The sequence below is a fragment of the Tursiops truncatus genome, chromosome 11 (assembly GCF_011762595.2).
Source record: "Tursiops truncatus isolate mTurTru1 chromosome 11, mTurTru1.mat.Y, whole genome shotgun sequence".
NCBI classification, from domain to species: Eukaryota; Metazoa; Chordata; class Mammalia; order Artiodactyla; family Delphinidae; genus Tursiops; species Tursiops truncatus.
Window position 1 is genome coordinate 76,747,109 of NC_047044.1, and position 23,736 is coordinate 76,770,844.

General features: G+C 43.6%; 1 long non-coding RNA gene across 4 annotated transcripts in view; it reads left to right on the forward strand.

Moving 5' to 3' along the window:
* The first annotated feature begins 49 nt into the window (after positions 1 to 49).
* LOC109550071 (uncharacterized) overlaps positions 50 to 23,736 on the forward strand; it is a 53,150-nt gene continuing 29,463 nt past the window's right edge. For 2 of the 4 annotated variants that reach the window (XR_012324462.1, XR_012324463.1), the window contains exons 1-3: positions 50 to 170; positions 12,736 to 12,970; positions 15,895 to 15,995. This is a non-coding gene — a long non-coding RNA (uncharacterized lncRNA). The remainder of the gene's footprint in view (positions 171 to 12,735; positions 12,971 to 15,894; positions 15,996 to 23,736) is intronic. The other 2 variants (XR_012324464.1, XR_012324465.1) reach the window with 2 other exon arrangements.

Here is a 23,736-nt window from a genome sequence, read left to right on the forward strand (position 1 = left end):
TCTCCCTTACCTGGGCTTCTTAAAGGGACAGGAAGTGCGAAATCAGCCGGCGCCCTGACCTCATTTGGGAAATAAGGGAATGTCAAATACTGATTTCTAAAAAATCCACTCTGAAGCCGTGGATCATCTGCTTCGTGTCAATCACACTTCTAGGCACTGGGCATAGAGCGGTGAGCAAAAGAGACAGCACAAACCCTTAATGACGCTTATATTCAACTGGAATTAAATCATAATATGTCATCCCTTTTATAATAATTTTCCTACACGTACAATCTTTTTTGTTTTTCAACTGTAACTTCTCCTTTCAATAACACTCACTGATTCTCTTGCTAGTAATAATTCTTAATAGATGTTCAAGATCAGTTTGTCTAAGGACTTCTCTGGCAGTCCAGTGGTTAAGACTACACGCTTGCACTGCAGGGGGCGCGGTTGCATCCTTGGTCAGAGAACTAAGATCCCGCATGCCGCCCACCCCCCACTCCCCACTCCCCACCCCCGGTTGAAAAATCAATTTGTCTAAGGATTTTTTTTTTTAATGGATGAGCAATCAAGCCACATTATTTTTGGCTGCCTTGGGTCTTGTTGCTGCGCATGGGCTTTCTCTCGTTGCGGCGAGCGGGGGGTTACTCTTTGTTGCCGTTCGCGGGCTTCTCATTGCGGTGGTTTCTCTTGTTGCAGAGCAGGGGCTCTAGGCACGGGGCGCTTCAGTAGTTGTGGCTCGCAGGCTCAGTAGTTGTGGCGCACACGGTTAGTTGCTCTGCGGCATGTGTGATCTTCGCGGACCAGGGCTCGAACCCGTGTCCCCTGTATTGGCAGGCAGATTCTTAACCACTGCGCCACCAGGGAAATCAAGGATTATTGTTTTTAACCAGCTTCTGTATTCTATCCCAGTGATAGTTTTAAAATCGATCTGCTTCTCTCCATCCCTCCTGCCTCTGCCTTATGATTGCTTGCTTGAATTCCTGCTACTGGTCTCTCTGCAATCCTGCCTTCCTCTATCCCATTCTCTATAGTGCAGCTGAAATGGTTTTTTTCTGAAACTTTCATTCCATAGTCCAAAAAAAGGCCTTACATTCCTACAAGATAAGATAAACCAGATAAGCCAAGAGAAACAGACTGTAAGCCCTGAGAAACAAACGTGGATTTTCTTTTCTATTGTTTGGTGGTGTTTTTGTTTTTTGTTTTTGGTCACGCCACTTTTCATGCGAGATGATCTTAGTTCCGCAACCGGCGCCCCCTGCATTGGGAGCTGCCTGGTCCTAACCACTGGACTGCCAGGGAAGTCCCGCCCTTTTGTTCTTTTTAATTGAAAGAACTGTCTCGCTTTTATCAAAATTGACCCAAATGCAACAAAGCAGACCCATCAACTGTCTGATAACAATTGAGCTATCATCTGACCTTGTGATTTTTGCCTTTAAATATGTGCCTACATTTTTGTACACGAGCCAATTCTCTAATAACTGGACACTCTTGCAAGTGCAAGTAAAAATAATTTATCCCCATACTCAAATTTGTTTTTAAGCGTTTTTTGAACAAGTTATTTAATTATACTTATTAGTTGTATGTCCTTGGGCACATTATTAAACCTTCCTAATGAAGGGGATTAGGATATGCCATTGTGGCACAAGAATTATTTTGAGCGAAAGAGTTTCTGAAATCTCTTATCTGCCTAAAGCTGACTCTCCCAAAAGAACTCAACTGTCATAAAACTCCTCCTTGAGAACAACTTTAATCTTCTTGGACTTGAGAAGTGGGCACCACACCCAAACAGACATTGTCTCAAGGCTATCATATCTCCTATCTACTCTCCTAAAAAAACAGTTATCTTTACAAAAAGTCACTCCCATAAGTGCCCTTTCTCTCCTTCCCCATCACCTATGATGAAATAAAATATATGTTTTCTAAGGCAGGACAAGAGAATTTAAGCATAGCAGATGCCCTTCCTGACAGGGCTCTTCCTAATGTGCAGTATGCATCTACATTATACATTAACCAGATCTCCTCAAAGGCAGGAATGTCTGCTCAACCATAAAGATCATTTTTTCCCCTTCTTCTGACGCCAGCAATGTAACTCCTTAGAAGATAACATTCTTTTCTTAATCCTGTAAGGGGTCATGGTGACCTGCTGCTCCCTTCCTACATGTAGGTCTGGACTTTGTATCTCTGGTTAACGTTATGTAAAATGTCAGTGTGTCATTTTGATGAACGATCCTTTGTCTCAAAAATGTATATAAATGTGCTTTCGACTTCTAACTAGGGGAACAGTCCTCAGAGTTTTCTGAAAGACTGTCTCCAGGGTTATAATCCTCAGGTTGGCTCGGAAAAAAACCTCTATTTCTTCTTTAGATTGACTATTAATTAATTTTTCATCAACACCTACTAAGTTAGGTATATAAACACAAAATTTTAACCACCCCCTATGAGTTATTCATCACTGAATTCTCATGTGCCTATGCACTGCATGTGTAAACTCTGTTTTTTTTCTCCTGTTAATCTGTCTTTTGTCAGTTTAACTTGCAGATCCCAGACACTGAACATAAGAGGGTAAAGGAAAGTTTTTCCTCCCCTACACTAAGTATCAGTGTTCTCCTCTGTAAAATAATAATGATGATAATAATAATGTATTGGGAGGATTTAATGGGATAAAAAGTAAAGTGCTTAGCACAGTTCCTGGCATATCGTAAACGCTGTGATTATCATTATTGGAACTATGGAGTTAGTGCTGGTAAGACGCAGACTGGAGGCTGAAGATCAGGTTTTCAGCGAAGAGTGAGGGGATCAGATTTGAGTTTTAGAAAACCGTTTTAAGCTGCTGGTATCAAAGAGAGAGGTTGGATTGAAGGAGACATCCCTTGAAGAATGTGGTGGTAACCCAAGCAAGCACTGATGAGGGCATGGAAAGAATTGGACACATCTGAACGTGACTCAGGAAAAGCCATTAGCAGGACTTGGAGAGCAATTAAATATGCTTGCTTAACCATAATGAGAGACAATCTAAGGGAAAGATATCATTTTTTCTTTATCAACTTGACCTGAATGACCGTGCTATCTGATCTCATTCTTCCTTGCTTGAAAGCCTCTCTGGCTCCCCATGCCTTCAATATCAGAGCCGAATTCCTGATCACAGCTTCCGAAGCTCTTGGTAATCAGTCCCTACTTACCCATCCTGCCTTGTTTCAGAACCCTCCCCTCCTCTACACTTTGCTTTCTTGTGGCAAGCCCTTGTCCTCTCACTCCATGCCTTGCTTAAGACAAAGTTGCTGGGGCCACCACACATACACCCTCTCCTCACTGACCCTAACCACCTCCTTACCCTTCAGAACGCAGCTCAGAGTTAAGGCCCTCAGAAATGGCCCCTACACACACACTGATCTTGACATTTTCTTAGCTTCCTATAGATATATCTGTAAGGCCAACTGGCCCGAGGCAGGGGAACGCAATCAGACTCACAGGTTGCATCAGACCGAAACTTTCCGGACCACCCAGTTCCAGGAACTGACCTGGGGACTTTCTGGACCACCCAGTTCCAGGAACTGACCTGGGGACTTTCCACCCGGCCCAGCCTTCCCGCCTTTCGAGAGGCGGGACTAACGGTCCCAAGACTGATGCAACCGGCACTAGATACTGCCACGATAGCCGAAAAGACCACCAAATAAGGAATACTCTGTGCGCCCTCCCGGATTCACCACACCCCTTTCCCTTCTTCCCCTATAAATTCTGCCCAAACCCTCACCCGGGCGCGACTTCTCTGGCCCCTTTCTCTCGAACCAGTGAACCAGTGAACCTCGCCCGGGAGCGTACCCAAATAAAGCTTGATTAAGCTCTCCTCCGTTTCTTGCTGCCGTTCCTTACAATATCCAGCAAGAGCGCCATGCAGAACTGTCACTGCCTGCCTCCTCTACTGGGCTTAGAGGCAGACCATCTCATTCCTCTTTTACCTTCTGCCACAGTTAAGACACTCAATAAATTCTGTTAAATGAAAGAGAAAGCAAATAAAGGAGGAAATTAACAAATATTATATATCAGTGTCTCATTTCCAAATGTTATTTTTAACAGCTTTATTGAGGTATAACTTACGTACAATAAACTTCACATATTTAAAGTGTACAATTTGGTGTTTTGCTATGTGTATACCCTCGTGAAATTGTCACCAAAATCAAGAGACTGAACGTATTCAGGGCCCTGTGTTATCTCTCCCTCCTGTCCTCCACATCCCCTCCATCCCCAGGTAGCTGCTGATCTGCTTTCTGTCACTATAGATTAGTTTGCATTTTCTAGATTTTTATATAAATGCAGTTATACAGTATGTTCTCTTTTGTCTTTGCTTTCACTCAACATGATTATTTTGAGATTCATCTGTTGTTTCATGCATCAATTGTTCACTCCTTTTCATTGCTAAGTAGTTTTCCATTGTATGTATATATAAAATGTGTTTATCTGTTTATCTATTGATGAATATCTGGGGGGGTTGTTTGTTTGCTATTACAAATAAAGCTGCTTTGAATATTTGTGCACATGTCTTTGTATGGACATATGCTTTCTTTTCCATTGGGCAAATACTTAGGAGTGAAATGGCTCGATCACATGGTGGTGTGATTAACTGCAAACCTTCTCCAAAAGGGTTGTCATTTTCCATTCCCATCATCAGTGAATGAGAATCCCAGTTCCTTCCATGTGATGAGGAAAACAATTTCATTTTTCTGAGTTGCGGCCTAGTCGTTTTACAGTATAAAAACACCACTCACATCTAGAGTCTGAGCATTTAGAAAAAAACTTGAGTCGAGGATACCCACAGTAAGTACCCGCTTTGTGTTTCCCGGGGCACCTTTTAAAATAACCACTTTGGGTTAAGCCTGCTGAAAGTTAGTGACCTCTGCCCAACTACCTCATGAGTAATAGGTGCTTGCTACCCTGCTCTCCATCTCCTGCTCGCCCGGCTCTCCCTTCCCCCAGCTCATTGCACCCTCTTGCTTCTGGGGTCTGTAAGTAATAATAAATCTTGTGATTCTACTTCCTTTGGGTGTGCTGAAATTGCATCTTCAATCAAAATGACCTGTGGGGCTTTACTTTCCTAAATGGGAGCTCGGATGCTGAGGCAGCCTGACCCTGGATGGGTGTCTTGTGCCCCTTCATTCATCAGGTCATAATCTACATGTTCTTTTTTTTTTTTTTTTTTTTTTTTTTGCGGTACGCAGGCCTCTCACTGTTGTGGCCTCTCCCGTTGCGGAGCACAGGCTCCGGACGCACAGGCTCAGCGGCCATGGCTCACGGGCCCAGCCGCTCCGCGGCATCTGGAACCTTCCCGGACAGGGGCACGAACCCGTGTGCCTTGGATCGGCAGGCAGACTCTCAACCGCTGCGCCACCAGAGAAGCCCCCTAGGCTACCTTTTAAACACCGGTCACTAAGTCATCCCTAAAAATTCCGGCATCTGGCCCTTTAAGACCAGTTTGTTGTAGAAAGGATTGCGCGCCAAACTGAGAAGTGAAATCCTCAGCCAACTAAAGCTATAGTGCCATCTAGTGGTAATTTAGGTGCGTCTGAGCTAAAGTGGTAAAAATAAAAAAATAATAAAGAGCAAAGATTCTCACCCACAATTTGACCACACACTGGTATACTTGTTTAGTTGTAGGATGTGGCAGGAATACTTCTCACTGATAAAAGTTAAGGCCTGGGCCTCCCCTGGTGGCGCAGTGGTTAAGAATTTGCCAGCCAATGCAGGAGACACGGGTTCAATCCCTGGTCCGGGAAGATCCCACATGCCACGGAGCAACTAAGCCCCGAGCACCACAACTACTGAGCCTGCGCTCTAGAGCCCGCGCACCACAACTACTGAAGCTTGTGAGCCTAGAGCCCGTGCTCCACAACAGAAGCCACCGCATGAGAAGCCCGTGCACTGCAACGAAGAGTAGCCCCCACTTGCCTCAACTAGAGAAAGCCCACGCGCACCAACGAAGACCCAACGCAGCCAAAAATAAATAAAATTGATTCTTTAAAAAAAAAAAAAGGAAAAAACGAGTTAAGGCCTAAAATTTAGGAAAGATTTGGTATCACCCATGACACATTCTCCATCTCTGGCTGTCTCCTTCTCTCTCTCTCTCTCTCTCTCTCTCTCTCTCTCTCTCTCTCTCACACACACACACACACACACACACACACACACACACCCCACACTCCACAACTAACCCCCCAGGAAACCCGTAGGCTCTACCTTCAAAATATACCCAGAATCTGGCCTCTCTTCACCACCTGCAGCACTTCCCTCTAGTACAAGCCACTATCACCTCTAGCCTGGATTATCGTGATGGTCTCCTAACCAACCCCTTGATTTCTGCCCTTGCTCCCTGTGGTCTATTTGCAACAAAAAAGCCAAAGTGATCCTTTTAAAAGGAAGTTAGGTCCTGTCGATGCTCCACTGGAACCCTCCGACATCACCCCGTTGCCCATTCCCGTCACATCCAGCCCAGCCCCTTCTCTGACATCCACTCCTACTGCCTTCCCCTTTCGACGACTTTTCAAATACACTCGACCAACTTTTGTTTTGCTTTTGCTGTCCTGCGAGGCTTGTGGGATCTTTTTCTCCCCACCAGGGACTGAACCCGGGCCCTCCTCAGTGAGAGCACGGAGTCCTAACCACTGGATGCCAGGGAGTTCCCTCCGCCTACAGTCTTGATGTTTTGCAAACACACCTTGCTGTTTCCTGCTTCAGGGTCTTCACACTTGCTCCACCAACAGCCTGGGTTGGTCTTGTCTTAGACGTGTGCACAACTAACCCCTCATATCCTTGATTTTTGTCAAATGCTTTTTCTGCATCAAAGAGAGGATGGCGTGGTTTTCCCCTTCACTCTGTTAATGTGGTGTATTACACTGATCAACTTTTGTATTTGAATCATCCTTGCCTTCCAGAGGTGAATCCCACTTAGTCATGGTGTATAATCCTTTTAATGTGCTGCTGAATTTGGTTGTCTAGTACTTTGCTGAGGATTTTTACCCCTCAACTCCTCTAAGTCTTTGCTCAAATGCTACCATCTCCATGAGGTCTGACCACCCTATTTAAAATTGCAAACAATTTCCCATCTTTGTTTTTTTTTAATTTATTATTATTATTTTTTAATATTTATTTTTGGCTGTGTAGGGTCTTCGTTTCTGTGCGAGGGCTTTCTCTAGCTGCGGCAAGCGGGGGCCACTCTTCATCGCAGTGCGTGGACTTCTCACTATCGCGGCCTCTCTTGCTGCGGAGCACAGGTTCCAGATGCGCAGGCTCAGTAGTTGTGGCTCACGGGCCTAGTGGCTCTGCGGCATGTGGGATCCTCCCAGACCAGGGCTCGAACCCGTGTCCCCTGCATTGGCAGGCAGACTCTCAACCACTAGCGCCACAAGGGAAGCCCCCCAGTTTTGTTTTTCTCCATAGACATTCATCACTTATTTGGCTTGTTGAACTCCCACGAGGACAGGGACTTGCCGTGAGGACAGAAATTTGTTTCCTTTTTCCCTTTTTTCTAATTGAGGTCTAATTCACATAGGCTGAAGACACAAATCTCAAGTGAACAGTCTGATGAGAATTTTGAAATGTAATGCACGTAACCATGTAACACACACCTATCGAAACAGAACATTCCCATTGGCCCAGGAAGTTCCCTTCTGCCCCTTCTCAGTCCGTCTCACACATCCACCCACTCACTGTGTTGATGTCTATCACCATAGGTTAGCTTTCCTTGCTCTGGAGTTTCATATAAATGGAGTTACACAGTTTGTACCCTTTTGTATCTGGCTTCTTTTGCTCAGCATGTTTTTGAGATTCAGTCACGTTGTTGCTTGCGGTGGTCCTTCGCTCCTTTTTCTTGTTCAGTAGCATTCCACTGTGTGAACATAATTCAGTTTGTTTACCTCTTTTTCTGATTATTGACATTTGTGTTGTTTCCAGTTTGAGGCCATTATTGATAAAGCATCTATGAACATTCTTGTAGAACTCTTCTTGTGGGCATATGTTTTCATGTCTTTGGGGTAAATAACTAAGAGAGGAATTGCTGCACTATAGGGTAGGTGTATGTTTAACTTTATAAGAAACTACTGAACAGTTTTCCAAAATGATTATAACATTTTAAGATTCCTACCAGCTGTGTGTAAGAGCTGCACATCATGGACTGTGGTGTCAGCCATCTCAATTTTAGCCATTCTGCTGGCTGTGGGGTGGGATCTCATTGTGGTTTTTAACGTGCATTCTCCTATGACTTATTTCCACATGCTTTTTTTTATATATATAAATTTACTTATTTATTTTGGGGCTGTGTTGGGTTTTCATTGCTATGCGCGGGCCTTCTCTAGTTGTGGCAAGCGGGGGCTACTCTTTGTTGCAGTGCATGGGCTCTAGGTATGTGGGCTTCAGTAGCTGTGGCACGAGGGCTCAGTAGTTGTGGCTCACGGGCTCTAAAGTGCAGGCTCAGCAGTTGTGGCACACGGGCTCAGTTGCTCCGCGGTATGTGGGATCTTCCCAGACCAGGGCTTGTACCCGTGTCCCCTGCGTTGGCAGGCGGATTCTCAGCCACTGCACCACCAGGGAAGTTCCCTCCACATGCTTATTGAAGGCTGGGATTTTGTCCATTTTATTTATTGCTTTATTTCCTGCCCATTAGTGCAAGGTGGAGCCCATATTAGGGTATCAATGAATATTTGTTGAATGAATTAATCAATGATTTACTCTAAGAAATAAACAAATTAGATTGGATTCAAGGTTGTTATCCCTTAATAATAACCCAAAGAACATTCTCTCTGACTTGGATTTTGAAATCTTTCTTTAGTGGAAGAGAAAAGATATCCTAGCTTAGTTCACTAGGAATGATATTCAACTCACAGCCCATTTTTCCCATTATGAACTAATATTACATTGATAGTCATGGTAGTTAGAATTTGCCATAGTGCTTTAGTTCCCTAAAACTTTGTTTATATTTTTTCAAATTATTTTATGCCCATAGTGCTGTTGCTACTTTTGAACATCATCAGGCTTTTATAGCTTGGGGAGAAAAAAAAATGTAAGAACTTTTAATAAAATTTAGGTAACTAATTGGAAATTATCCTTGGGTTTTTATTTGATACGCTCAGAATTCTTAAAGTGTAATGGCTACCATTTGCACAAGCTTTCATAAACTATTACCTTATTTAATAAAGAAAAATTAGGCTGGGAATAGAGGTGTTAAACTATAAGAATCTCTGAGGTTAGAATTTCTAACAGTAGTAGGGAAAATTTTGTTTTAATGGAAAACTATGCATTGTTTAGCCTACAGCCTCTCTCAGTCATCCGAGTCTGATTCTCTGGGAACTATTTTACAACTTTGTAAATTGTAGACAGCTTATAGCAATCCTAAATAAATCCCAACCATAGTCATGTAAATCTTGTCCTGTCCAGTTTCCTTCTCTCCTGCTCTACAGAAAAAGAAGCTAGTTTTGCCTCCATCTGCAGATTCATTTCAATTCTCCTGCTCTATGAATGAATCTGTTGGAGTCCTCTTTGAACTGGTTGTAACAGCTTACCTGTGTCAAAAGAAAATTCAGAGGGAATTCCCTGCCGGTCCAGTGGTTAGGACCCAGCGCTTTCACTGCCGGGGCTGGGCTCGACATCTGCTCATGGTACTAAGATCCCACAAGCCAGCGAGGTGCGGCCAAAAAAAAAAAAATTCAGAGAGCTTTACTTGATATGAATATTTTATTGAGCAAGAAAAACTTCACAAACTGGGAGACTTGAAAACCAGAAGGGGTAAGACACTCACTTTCAGCAGCTACAGCTCAGTTAAATGAGGAAGGATGTTGTTTTCTATCGCGATTGGTTAATAGAAACTTACATTCTTGCAGGGAGTGTAGCATCGCACAAGCTTACCTGTTTAGAGCTAATGGGCTAGGAAGCTGTAAGGGCATGCTGATGTGAAGAAAGCTTAAGTTTTGTTTAAGGTCAGAGTCAGCATCTGGGGGAGATCAGGACAGTTGAAGCTTTGGTTATGGGGCTAGGTGTGATTGCTTAGGGTATATTCAAACTGTGGCCTCCATGATGGTTTTTCTTTGACACCAGCTTCCTCATTAATGAGTTTTTAAAAATATTTTACACACGTTAGTTTCATAATATCTGTATGGGAGTAATAATTTTGCCCTTTGGAGGATAATTATCCTTTAATTAAATAATTGGCTGATCAATTAAAGAATTAGTTAACCATATAAGAAGGCTTATAATTAAGTTCTAACTTTGGGAATCTGGTTCACCTACATGCATCATTAACAGAGAGAGGAACTGTAGTAACTGGGATCTGGCTTAGTTTAGCCAGAATTAGTTTAGTTGTTTTTTCGCCCTACACTTACCTACTGATCAAGCGGATCAGATTGCAGAGAGGTAATTAAGGTAATATTTGATCAGAAACTTGGTCTTCATATATAAATAGATAAATAAAAGGTCCTACTGTGTAGCACAGGAAACTATATTCAATATCTTATAATAACCTATAGTATAAAAGACTGTGAAAAACAATATATATATTCATATATATACATATGGCTGAGTCATTTTGCTATATACTAGAAGGTAATATGGCATTGTGAATCAACTATACTTCAATTTAAAAAGCTTTATATTACAAAAAAAAAAGAAAGAAACTTGGTCTTCAATAGACATGGTTCTTATGTCTTTTAAAAACGAAAGTTGTCTAAGATAGACTAGCTCTATATTTTCTCTGCTTCAAAATATATTTTAAATGTGGCTTGTGACAGGAGCTATTCTTAGAAACAAACAAAATGCTATCTTTTTTCCAACAGTTTCATATTAAGAGGCTGAATATACAAATGAACAATGACCAGTCTGTATGACAATAGACTCTGAGCCACAACCTTGGCAGCAAGCAGTCCCAGAAGCCAAATCACAACCTCTGCAGCTATTAGTCCAGAATGATCAGATGAGGTCAATGACTGCCAGCTTCCTTAATATTTGCCCCACTTCCAACTCAGGAGCTACCGGAGAAAGGCAAAATGCTCCTCAGACCAAAAGCATAAGATGCCCTACTCTAGTCAGCCCACCTCCTGCTTCCGGTGCCAGCAATCTCCAATCACTGCTCACCTGGGGACTCTCATGCCCCTGTGGGTCTCTGCCCAAAGTAAGAGATGCTGGCTGATTCCCTTGCTAGAGCAAACTCCCAATAAATACCTCTGTTCATTCTCATCTGGGTGCCCTTTGTTTATTTCCACATAATACATTTACTTCACTAGAGAATCATGAAACTTATATGAAGAATTTATTATTGGTCCAGAGGAAACACTCAGAAAACTACAGGTTCATTTGTTCTTCCTGGAGATCAAAAAGTAGCTAGAAATTCCTCAACTATATTACTGATATGAAATCATACAGAAAAGTTGTGGGACAGCAAACAAGAGAGTTGAACTCTAAGGCCAGTCATTTTTGTTATAAATAAAGGTAATATTACAAATGAAACTTTAAAAATAAACTTGATTTTAATTTTCAGTACAGGAAAAAAGGTCCCTTGTTCCCAGTTTCTCAATCTTAAAGGTGAAAGGGACTTGTCCCTTGCCGAAGTTCGTTGTTTACAAAAGTCAAAATGGAGATCTGGGGAGATGACGCAGTTTACCAGAGAGCAGCGGGGAACCCCAAGGATAGCCTGGGTGTCTTTGGCCATGAACCCCTTCTCCCAGTAGCCTCAAATAAGCAAACACCCTAAGAAGAAACCATTTGCAAATAGTTTCCAAACACGTCCCCCAACATTCCTTCAAGTCATATTGTAACCCCTAAACTCTGAACCTCAAATCTTGCTTACTCCTACTTCAGTTTTCTTTCTACAACATCACTTCACCTTCGTCTGTTTCCAATTTTCTCATCAGCAAAAACTGTTTCAAATGAAATATTACCCAGAGCCCAAGAAAGCACGTGGGCTCCTCTTCACAGGTGCCTCGGTGCCTCCCCTCCGGAGGGCGCTGCACTTGTCTTACATAAACGTTAGGAATCAGAATTAGAATACCTGCACCTCCAAGTACCCCAGGGCAGTGCTTTTCAAACCTTAATATGCAGACCAGTCACCTAGGAATCTTGTTAAAGGTCAGATTCTGGTTCAGGTCCTGGTGGTGTCGGAGAGTCTGCATTCCTGTCGAGTTCCCAGGGAAGGCAGTGCCAAGCCCCACCTGAGAAGAGTTTTAAAATCACAGACATGGGGCTTCCCTGGTGGCGCAGTGGTTGAGAGTCCGCCTGCCGATGCAGGGGACACGGGTTCGTGCCCTGGTCCGGGAAGATCCCACATGCCTCGGAGCGGCTGGGCCCGTGAGCCATGGCCGCTGAGCTTGCGCGTCTGGAGCCTGTGCTCCGCAACGGGAGAGGCCAACACAGTGAGAGGCCCGCGTACCGCAAAAAAAAAAAAAAAAAAAAATCACACACGTATATCCCTCACTACTAGTTTAGGTGCACATATTCAGAGCGGAATCTGGGAGCTGTCATTTTAAAAGCTCCAAGGACCAGTTCTGTTTACAAACACAGTGCTACAACAACGTATTCCAAACTGCCCTGATGATAAGAACCACCTAAGACACTGGATTCAATGCTAGTTCTCAGGTCTTCGCCTGGAGGTGCTGATTTAGTAGGTTTGGGGTGGAACCCAGGAATCTATTTTAAAAGGGACACAAATGACTAGCAGCCCAAAAGTTTGGCAGACGATGGCCCTCAAACACAATTTATAAACCATTCCATTCTGCTTTCCAGCTTTTGGATTTCTTCATTCTTTGATTCATTCGACTTTGTCACGACCGTCTCGGATCGGGTGGACTCCGACTGGGTCCTTTCCTTGCCCAGTGCCGACGGTGCCAATTGAACGAGACCAGGTTTGGCAAAGCAGAGGAGAAACTATTTGTTGATCAAGGAGTGGGCAAGGGAGAGCTCCTGCTCTGAAGACCCCTTCTCCCTGCTGGGGGGTTGGGGAGAGCAGGAAACTTAAGGGGTAAGAGGTGGGTGCACCACCAGAATTCTGGGAAAGGGGCGGAAAGTTCCAGAAACAGCTGGAACATGTGCAGTCCCTTGAGCTCCCTTGCACACGGACTAATTGTGCCTGGCAACGTGCAAGTCCCACCTTTGGGCGGAGGTCCTAGCATGGTAAGGGGCAAAGGCAACTTTTAGACACTTTGGGGCTCTTCTGTGCAGGCGCTGCCCTCATGGTCAGGCTGGAGCCGGTTCAGGGCAGTTGACTGTCCCCATCTTGGGCCTTTCTAGCTCTGCCTGGTTCTGCGGTTTTGCTTATGTGGCATCTGCCATAGTTCCTGTTAAGCGAGCACAGCTGTGGGCATAGATCAATGGATTGTGGTGGGAAAAGAGAAAGTAAGTTAGTCTCCATACACGTGTGGGTCTCCTCCCTGTGACAGCTTTGGTGTTAACTTCTGAATTATCTCCTCCAGGGCTTGATAAACTGCTGTTTCTTCAACTTTGCCATAATCAGACTTTCAGGTGGTGATTCTGAAAGGACCCTAGGCATCCCTCAGGCATTTTGGAAAGTTTAATTATTGTTTATGTAGAAAAAAATGAACCACAGAATCTAAGCATGAGCCTTTATTTGAGAATACCTGGCATGAGAAATCTCAAGAGGTGCAGTCAGTTTAGGGGAAAAGAGTAGACTGTTTTTTGTTAATTTTTATTTATTTATTTTTGCGGTACACGGGCCTCTCACTGTTGTGGCCTCTCCCGTTGCGGAACACAGGCTTCGGACGCGCAGGCTCAGCGGCCATGGCTCACGGGCCCAGCCGCTCCGCGGCATGTGAGATCTTCCCGGACCGGGGCACGAACCCGTGTGCCCTGCATCGGCAGGCGGACTCTCAACCACTGCGCCACCAGGGAAGCCCGAGTAGGCTGTTTTACGGGACTTCAGCAAGAGGGGTCTGTCAAAATTCAGATCGTTCTGGGAATAGAGAAGAATTGTTCTTGAAGATTAGCAGCCATATCTAGCCACCTGGATTTTGCTTACAGTGCTGGGAAAGCTGATAGGAGCTAAAGTCCTGTGCAAGAGGGTTGGGCAGAAGAGCCATTGGGACAAACACCTGCCAGGTTCTCAGTGGAAATTTTCTAGTCTTTCAGGGTCTTGCAGTCCCTAATTTTGGTCGACATGGATACTGAGTCTCATATCTAGGTCTTACCACATCTTGGTTTGTTCAGTTCACTAGGTCTATGTTACTCCTGACGATTGCTATCTCAGACTCTGCAAAGAACAGGCACCCAAGCTTCCCATGACTTTTGCCTTTGTAACTCCAGTCACTTGACAAGTGAGTGGTTGCACAGAGGAGAATATAGCAAATGACTGTGGAGACAAGTATTAGCATGAGATTTATCAGAAGACCTTGAACAGTGCCTCTCAGTCCTGTTAATACTGGCTGTCATGGACTGCATGTTTACATCCCCCCAAATTCAGATGTTGAAACCATAATCTCCAATGTGATGGAATTTGGAGATGGGGCCTTTGGGAGGTAATTATGTCATATGGGTAGAGCACTCATGGTGGGGTTAGTGCCCTTATAAGAAGAGACAGGAAGGAACTTGTTCTCTTTCTGCTCAGCACCATGTGAAGATACAGCAAGAAGATGGTTGTGTGCAGGGGCTTCCCTAGTGGCTCAGTGGTTGAGAGTCCGCCTGCCGATGTAGGGGACACGGGTTCGTGCCCCGGTCCGTGCCACGGAGCAGCTGGGCCCGTGAGCCATGGACACTGAGCTTGCGCGTCCGGAGCCTGTGCTCCGCAACGAGAGAGGCCACAACAGTGAGAAGCCTGCGTACCACAAAAAAAAAAAAAAAAAAAGGAAGATGGCTGTGTGTAAACAGGAAGAGGGTCCTCACCGAGAACCCAAGCTGCTGGCCCCTGAGTCTATAGAGAAATAAGATTCTAGATTAACGGGTCTGTGTAACACTCTCTTTGCTCATCTTTCTCATTTTCCCAAAGTAACAAAGATTAAGGGAAGAAACTTTATGAATTTCACTTTAGCAATAAGAGGTTTAAACTAACAGAGAGAGAAAAGATAGCCAAGCAAAGGAAGAGAAAGAGACCAAGAAGAGTTTGGCAGTCACTTACTCCAGGTATGCGTGCATCCTGATTCCCAGGTCTTGGGTAGAAACTGCTCATAGATAGCCACCTGCTGTGTAGTCTGAGGCTCTTGGGAAGATGGTCTCCTTCATGATGCTTCTGTTTCTGGTAACATCCCAGTGATGCTCATGACAGTCTTATATTGGTATGATTTTCAATAAGCCAAAGTCTCTGGGATGAAGGTCATGCAGAGGTTCCTATAGTTTACCTTTTGGAAAAGCTGCTGGACCCATTTTATAAACTGGGATATTCTGCATCCACCCTCTATCACCTTTTGCCATATTGGACTGTACAAGAACAGAGTCAAGGATGAGGGTGAGATCCACAGACACATGGAGTATTCAGCGAGCAGCAGATGTGGGGATTGTCTATGAGTTCCTGCTGGAGTGACCCGAAAGGCCATTAGAGCCTTTGGCTGTAGTAGCCAGAGTTGCTCTGGTAGTTTCATAAATTACCATTTATTCATTTAATTTTCTCTGAGGACTATTGGTGATAAGGCAGCAAAGCTTACGTGTGACAGGGCCCTAGAGAGTTCCTTAACTACAATTCAGTGAATTGGGTTCCTTAATCACTAGACAAATTAGGTGAGTTTTCTTCAAGTGGGAGACATAAATACTAAAAAAAATTTTGCTACTGTCATAGAAGTTACTTTACAATAAGAGAAGGCTTCAACCCAAGCAGAAAACAGAGACGGAGTAGTAAGAACACATTTAGAATCCCATGAGAAAGAGACTGAATTAAATCCATCTGTAGAGTTTTAAAAGGGCATAAAGGTTTTGGCTCATTTCAATTTTCCTTCTTTACAGTTTTCCCAGGAGTGTGGTTTGGATGGATGGATCATTCCAGAGATATCCTCTGAAGTCTTATGAAAGATTTCCCACAAAGGCTTATTGAAGACTCTGATATAGTAAGATATGTGTGTTTGGTCTTTGTTCCTAGTACATGTTGTACCTTCACCCTATCTGAAAAAAGTTGGGGTTAACAGTGAATGCAACTGTATTGCCTGGTGTTAGAAATAGCCCACTAATCTTATAACCCTTCCCTATGTGACTCAGGGTGCGCTGGGGCAGAGGTACTTGCTAGACTAGTATTGCTGCCTGCAGTCTAAACCAGCACAGTGGCCAAACCTAATGTCCCTTCCAAAGGTGGAAAAGTTTGGGTATAGGTAGAGAGAAGGAGGAATAGTAGCTGAGGGTAGAGGAACAAATAAAAGAGTTATGAAATAAGGGAAATCCAATATTACATTAATACCTCAAAAGAGGCTCAGAGCAAGAGATGACATTGTCTCTCAGCTCAATTTATCAGGAGCCTAAAAGGGTAAAAGCAGATATTGCTGACAGCACTCCTGCTTTTAGAATCTGACGAGATGGAGTGGAAGGCTGCAAACCTGAGGGGCCTCACCCTGGAGACATTTTCATACAATATGGATCCTGGACCGGACTAATTATTAATGACTGAATGGGCTCTAGTCATGTGCTGCATCTCTTAACTGTTAGGATCCCCAGACCTGTGGTGTATTTTTAAATATATATATGGTCTTTGTCCCCAGTTCCTGGCACAAAGCTTCTAAAACCCTTGGAATTTCCTGCGATAGGAGCATCTTTCATTCCTCATAACAAGCCCTTTTCAACCATCCCTGAGTTTAGGTTGATGAGGTGACTCTTGGTAGACCTTTACTTTTTATTATTATTTTTAATGCAGTTTTTTAAAGATTTTTTTTTGATGTGGACCATTTTTAAAGTCTTTATTGAATTTGTTGCAATATTGCTTCTGTTTTATGTTTTGGTTTTTTGACCACGAAGCATAGGGGACCTTAGCTCCCCGACCAGGGATCAACCCACACCCCCTGCATTGGAAGACGAAGTCTTAACCACTGGACCACCAGGGAAGACCCTTGGTAGACCTTTAGACAGCTTCAGGATGGGGGCTGGTCAACAGAGGAACCACCCTTATGACTAGAGGGCTGGAACTTTCAGCCCCATCCCCAGAACTCACGGGAGCAAAGACGGACTGGAGATGGAGTTCAATCACCAATGGCCAGTGATTTAGTCGATCGTGCCTACATAATGGGACCTCCATAAAAGCCCCTAAACAATGGGGTTCAGAGATCTTCTGGGTCGGTGGACGCATCGAGATTGGGGGAGGGTGGTGCACCTGGAGAGGGCATGAAAGCTCTGCCCTTCCTCTCTCCCCAGTACCTTCTTCTATGCATTCTTCCATTTGACTCTTCCTGAGTTGTAAGAAACGGGTAACAGTAAGTAAAGCCCTTTCCTGATTTCTGTGAGTTGTAGTGGCTTATTGAAACTGAGAAAGGGATTGTGGGAACCCCTGACTTTGCAGCCAAGTTGGGCAGAAGTGTTGGTAGCCTGAGGACCGGGTCCTTGTGACTGGTGTCTGCAGTGAGGGCAGTCTGTGGGATTGAGCCCCTGGACCTGTGGGGTCTGATGCTAACTCCAAATAGATGGTGTCAGAATAGAAGTAACTGGGCACCTAGTTGGTGTTCAGAGAATGAGAAAATTGCAGAAATATGAATTTTACAGTTTTCTTTCTGTGTTGTTTGATTTCCACATATTTGTGAATTTCCCAAGTTTCATCTGTTGCTGATTTTTAATTTCATTCCATTAAGATTAGAGAACACACTTCGTATGATTTAAGTACTTTTGAAATCATTGAGACAAGTTTTTTTCACCCAGCATACTGTCCATCCTGGAGAATGTTCCATGTGCACTTGAGAAGAATGTGTATTCTACTGTTATTGGGTGTAATGTCTATAGATGCCTGTTAGGTCTAGTTGGTTTTGTAGTGTAGTTTGTCTTCTATTTCTTTGTTGATCTTCTGTCTAGTTGTTCTAGCTATTATTGAAGCTATTATCAAAGTCTCCACTTACTAAATTTTCTACTTCTTCCAGTTCTGTCAATTTTTGCTTCCTGTATTTTGGGGCTTCATTGTTAGGGTGTATGTGTTTATAATTATAATATATTCTCAATGGATTGGGCCTTTTGTCATCATATACTTTCTTTCTTTGTCTTTCATAACCATTCAGTATTTTTGTCTTAATTGTCTGTTTACCTAATATTGTTATAGCCACTCTAGCTCTCTTTTGCTTACTCTTTTCATGGAATATCTTTTTCCATTCTTTTATGTTCAACCTGTTTATGTCTTTAAATCTAAAATGAATCTCTTGTGGACAGTATATAGTTAGACCATGGTTTTTTAAAAATCCATTCTGCCAATCTCTGCCTTTTAATTGGTGTTTTAATCCATTTAAGTGTATACTGTTAAGGAAGGACTTACTTCTGCCATTTTGCTACTTGTTTTTTATATGTCTCATGTCTTTTTTGGTCTCTTATTCTTCCATTACTGCCTTCCTTTGTGTAAGTAGATCTTTTCTGATGTACTATTTTAATTCCCTTGTTGTTTGTTTTGGTATATATATTTTTAGTTATTTTCTTAGTGGTTGCTCTGGGATTACAATTAATATATTAACTTATAAAAACATAGCTCAGATTAATACCAACTTAATTCCAATAGTATACAAAAACTTTGCTCTTATATAACTTCATTTCTTCCCCCTCTTTCGTGCCATTAATGCCCTACATATTACATCTTCATTCTATGCCCATTAACATAAATTTGTAATTATTGCTTTCTATAGTTGCCTTTTAAATCAGATAGGATAAGAAAAAAGTGTTACAAACCAAAAAACATTTCTAGTGTCCTTTCATTTCAACCCGAAAGACTTCTTTTACTATTTGTCTGCTATTAACAAATTCTCTTGGTTTTTGTTTATCTGGAAATACCTTTTTTTTTTGGCTGCACTGGGTCTTGGTTGTGGCACGCTGGATCTTCTTTGCAGCACGCGGATCTTCATTGCGGCACACGGGCTTCTTAGTTGCGGCATGTGGGCTTTTAGTTGCGGCATGCGGACTCTTAGTTGCAGCATGTGGACTTCTTAGCTGCAGCATGCGGACTCTTAGTTGTAGCACGCATGTGGGATCTAGTTCCCTGACCAGGGATCGAACCCGGGCCCCCTGCATTGGGAGCATGGAGTCTTACCCACTGGACCACCAGGGAAGTCTCTATCTGGAAATATCTTAATTTCTCTAAAATAGACAAATTCCCTCAGCTCACGACCCACCTTCTTGGTAGTCACCTTTTCTTCAGGCCACAGAGGGGTCCCAGCTCTGTTCTAGAGGGTTGGGTTCTACCAGCTTGTCTGTACTATGAGACCCTGCCTCCTGATTCAGATGGCCTAAGAAAGAAAATGACTGAATTTGGACTTGGAACCAACTGACTCTTAGGAGTTGTCAGGGAACATATTTCCCACCAAGCAAAATGGACAGTAGATGTAGATAAAGCCGTGCGTGGAGAGTATAGTGTATCCAGGGCCTATGGAAGATACAAAGAAGTATCAAACACTGTTCTTATCTTCAGGGAAGTGTGTCCAGGCCATAAGGTAGTCCTTAAAAGTCAATGATAAATGAGTCAAGGTCCTCAGGAAACTTATTGTCTCCTGGAGAAAATTAGTAGAAGGACTAATTGTATTACAGTTTGATCAACACTAGCACTGAGCATAGGGTGCTGCAAGCACTCAGAGGAGGTCCTCCTAATGCAAACTCAGGGCCGGGGAAGGAGAGGGTTCAGTAAATGCTTTTAAGAGAAGCCGACATTAATTCTTGTATAATAGTAGTTAACATTATTAACAGATTACTGTCTCATTTAATCCCCTCTACAGCCCTATGTGGTAGGTACAAACATTACCCCCAAGTTACAGATGAGGAAACTGAGCTTTGGTGAAGTTCAGGGACTTGGCTAAACTTCCCAGTTCTGGCAAGAAGGTCACACAGCTCTGAAGTGGTAAAGCTGAGCAGCCCTAACCAGGCATAATGAGCTTTAACCACCCATATTCATAACCACTGTGTAGCATGACAGATCACTAGTAGTTCACTAGGCTGGAATGGGAAAGGGGAACTTCAAGTCAAAGGAGTCAGGAGGAGAAAGATGGAGGGGTGAGAGTACAGGATGTGTTCTGGAAACTGAAGTAGTTCAGTGTGGCCGGATCAAGAGAGTAAAGGGGGAAATTTTTGGAAAAAGGAGGAAGAGGTAGGTTGGCGGAGGGACTCATGAAAGAGAACCATTGATGATTTTAAGCATCAAGAACTAAGATGAGACTTTTAAGGTATGCAGAATGGATTGTGGAAAGGGAAGGTGTATGACTACTCAAAGAAACAAGGCAGGATGACAGTTGCTTAGTCCCGAGCAAAAAGGATGATCTTAATTAAAGTTGTAGCAGGAATGGAGAGGAAGTACAGATTCAAGAGATGCAGAGACATTATACTCAGAAATGTGGCAGTCAGCTGTTTTTCTACCTGAGCACCACACTCTAAGGGGCCTTTTCAGATTTTTGGTAAAATCTAGAAATTTTGCAGAGAACTAAGGCAAATGCACTGTGGACTTTTTCCTTTGATGATAACACCTAGCTTTCTGACTTGAAAAACTATATGTAATTAGTGGCAATACTCCCCTGATTAGAGAAGTACAAGAAGAGGATTTGGGGTGGAATACATAAATTCCAGTTGGGTTCACCTTGAGTTTGAGGTAAGTAAGGGACTCTGGGATTAAGGGAAGCTCTAGAGGCAGTTGATATACTTCTGGAGTTCAAGAGAGTTCTGGTTTGGATGTTGTGTAGACAGTCTGCAAGGTGATCAATCCTCCCAGGTGCCCAGGACTGAGAGCTTTTCTGGAACATGGGACTTACAGTGCTAAAGCCAGGAGAGTCCCAGGCAGAGCAGGACAGCTGGTCACCCTAGGACTGGTCTGGGGCCCCAGAGAGAAAGCTGAGTTAGAAACATATATGTGGGCAGCACCAGTCTGTAAGTGACAGCAAGGAAGGGATGGAATCACCCAAGAAGAATGTGGTGTAAATAAAAAACTGCCAAGGAACGAATCCTGAGGCATGCTAACACTAAATGAAAAGGTAGGGAAATAAAAAACTGGCCAAGGTAGTATGGCTCTGTTGGTTGGTTACCGAGTAGCCATTCTCCCTTGTGGCTGGTCCCAGCCAATCGTGGCAATCCTCTCCCCCTTTCCATGTGGGTCTAAGGGTGGACTTGTGACCCAGTGCTGACAAATGAGATTCTTTGGTTCCTTCAGCAAGCGGGGACTGATTGCCTACCAGGTGCCAAGGCTGTGGGGATACAGATGAGAAGAAAATCCTTGACTTCATGGAGTCTACTTTTTCATGGATGAGAAAGATAATAAAGAAATAAAGGCATATGTCAGCTATTGATAATCCCTAAGAAGAAAAAGCAGAATAAGGGGAATAGGGAAAATGGGTTGAGGTACAGTAACATTTTATATGGAAAGTCAGGAAAGGCCTCAGTGGTAAAATGGCATGAAATGTATGGGACACTGTCCTGGTGGTAGGTACAAATATTACCTACCAGGGGTTTCAGCGCCACCTTGTGTCCACAGAGGCAGGTACCACTAAACCATGTCCAAAGGAAAGAGCCTGGATTCTTAATTGATATCACTGAGCAGCCAAACCCATCCCTACTGATACAGGGATGGAAAAGGAAAGAAAGAAAGGTGGGAAGAAAGCCAGAAAGAGCTGTGTCCTAGAAACTAAGGGGAAGGAGAGTTAACAGTTTCAAATGCTGCAGAGAGGCCAAGGAAGATAAATGTTTGAAAGTGTCTAATGGTGACCTTGACCAGGGCTGTTTCAGCAGAGCCATGGGGAAGACGGGAAGCACATGACCACACCTTTTCGAGGACCTTGCTGTGGAAATCGAAGGTGAGGAGAGGACGCAATCTCCAGATGAGGGGATACAAACCAGAGGATGAAATTCCTAGATTCATAACTACACCTAAGTTTGTTTTACATTGCGGAAAAGTAAAAAAACAATAGACAGGGAGAAGCTGAGCATATGGGAGTTAATTGATAGAGACAGTACCCAGGGGGAAAAAAAGCCACAAATGTACAAACTGCTTTTCTTCTAATGAAAAGCCAAAGTCCTTCTTGGCTTTCAAGGCCCCCACTAGAGCTCTCCTTTCATCCCCAGCCCTCTCCCCACCTGCCCTCTGAGGATTTGGTCACCTGGCCTTCTTGCTGGTCCTCCCACTAGCTGCTGTTCGCTCTTTCCCCAGATATCTAAGCTCTCCCTTCCTTCCATGCTCTGCTCACAGATGATCTTTCTAAGGAGTCTCCTTGACCAACCGATATAAAATAACAACGCCATGCCCGCACCATCATTCCCAATCCCTCGCCTAATTTTTTTCTGTCGCATTTATTACCACCTGACCTACCATACATCTCACTTACTTAATCATCCACTGCCCGTCTCCCCACTAGAACGCAAGCTCCATGAAAACAAGGCCTTCGCTTTGTTTTCAGCGTTGAGAACATTGTGTGGCACATGGTAGGCATCCAACCAATATTTGTGGAATGAACAAATATGTGGCAAAGGAGTAGCAGAGACAATACGTGAACTTAGAAAAAGGAGTCATTGTGACACTGGGCGATCACAAAAGGCTCAGGTCCAGGAAGGCAGCATGAGCAATGGCAGCTCACATTTCTTGGCTACATACTACCCACTAGATACTGTTCTAAGTGCTTTACATAAATTGTCTTTTAAGCTTCAAAATGGGTCTAGAATGTGGGCGCTCCTGTGACTTCTGTTTTACAGGTAAAGACGGAGGCGCAGGGAGGGTAGGTCATGTGCTCAAAGTCTCATAAATAATTTGCAGCAGGGCTGGGATGACGAACTCAGGCAGAGCTGGGCATGTAAAGATCAGGCTGTAGTTCCTTAGCCTTTAAGGATTTAGACTTGCTGATGAGAAAGGAGAAAGATATTTCAGGCACAGCATTTCTGAAAGGCCAGAATTTACAAGTTCATTCTGGAGAGAATAAAGAGCCCAGTCTGACTAGAGAGGATGTTCAGGGGCTCCAGGAAATGGGAGAGAAAATTAGAAAGATAGGGTGGGGCCGGCTGGTGGACAGCTCAATTGCCAGGCTTGGATTCCATTAGGAATTTCAACTGGGAGTCATGGTAGGTGTGTGATCAGAGGAGTAACAAAATGTAAACAGCAGTTCAGTAGCTGTCAGCATGTTAACAGCCTCTGAAAACAAAGCAGACACAGTAAGGAGTATTGGGAGGGTGAAAGAAAAGCTTTCTCATCACCAAGTTCAAACTACTCTGTATTTTAATTATGCATTTTAAACAGATGAAAAGGTAGCCTGGCAATCCTCACCAACTTTCCCTGGCTCCAGCAGACAGATTTAGATGTCCCAGTCAGTAATTAGCCATTGTTAATAGTGATGATGCAGTCATGACCGTATCACCCGAGTTCTACATTTCACATCCTTTACATAAAGTATTTCATTTAATCTGCACAGCAACCTGTCCATAAGAGGAAACTGATGCTCAGTTCTAGACTCATAGACTGTTAGAATGGAAACAAACTTTAATATCATCCGTGCTATGGTTCAGTTTTCTCTGCAACATCTGAAACTCACCAGAGTCCTGCCTGATTCTGAGAGGGGGGATGGGCAGCATTTCACAAAGTCAGTCTCTCACCCTCAGCCCACAGCAATCCTCAGGAGCTACAAGAACATCAGAGGAAAATATCACGAATATCTCAAGGGTACT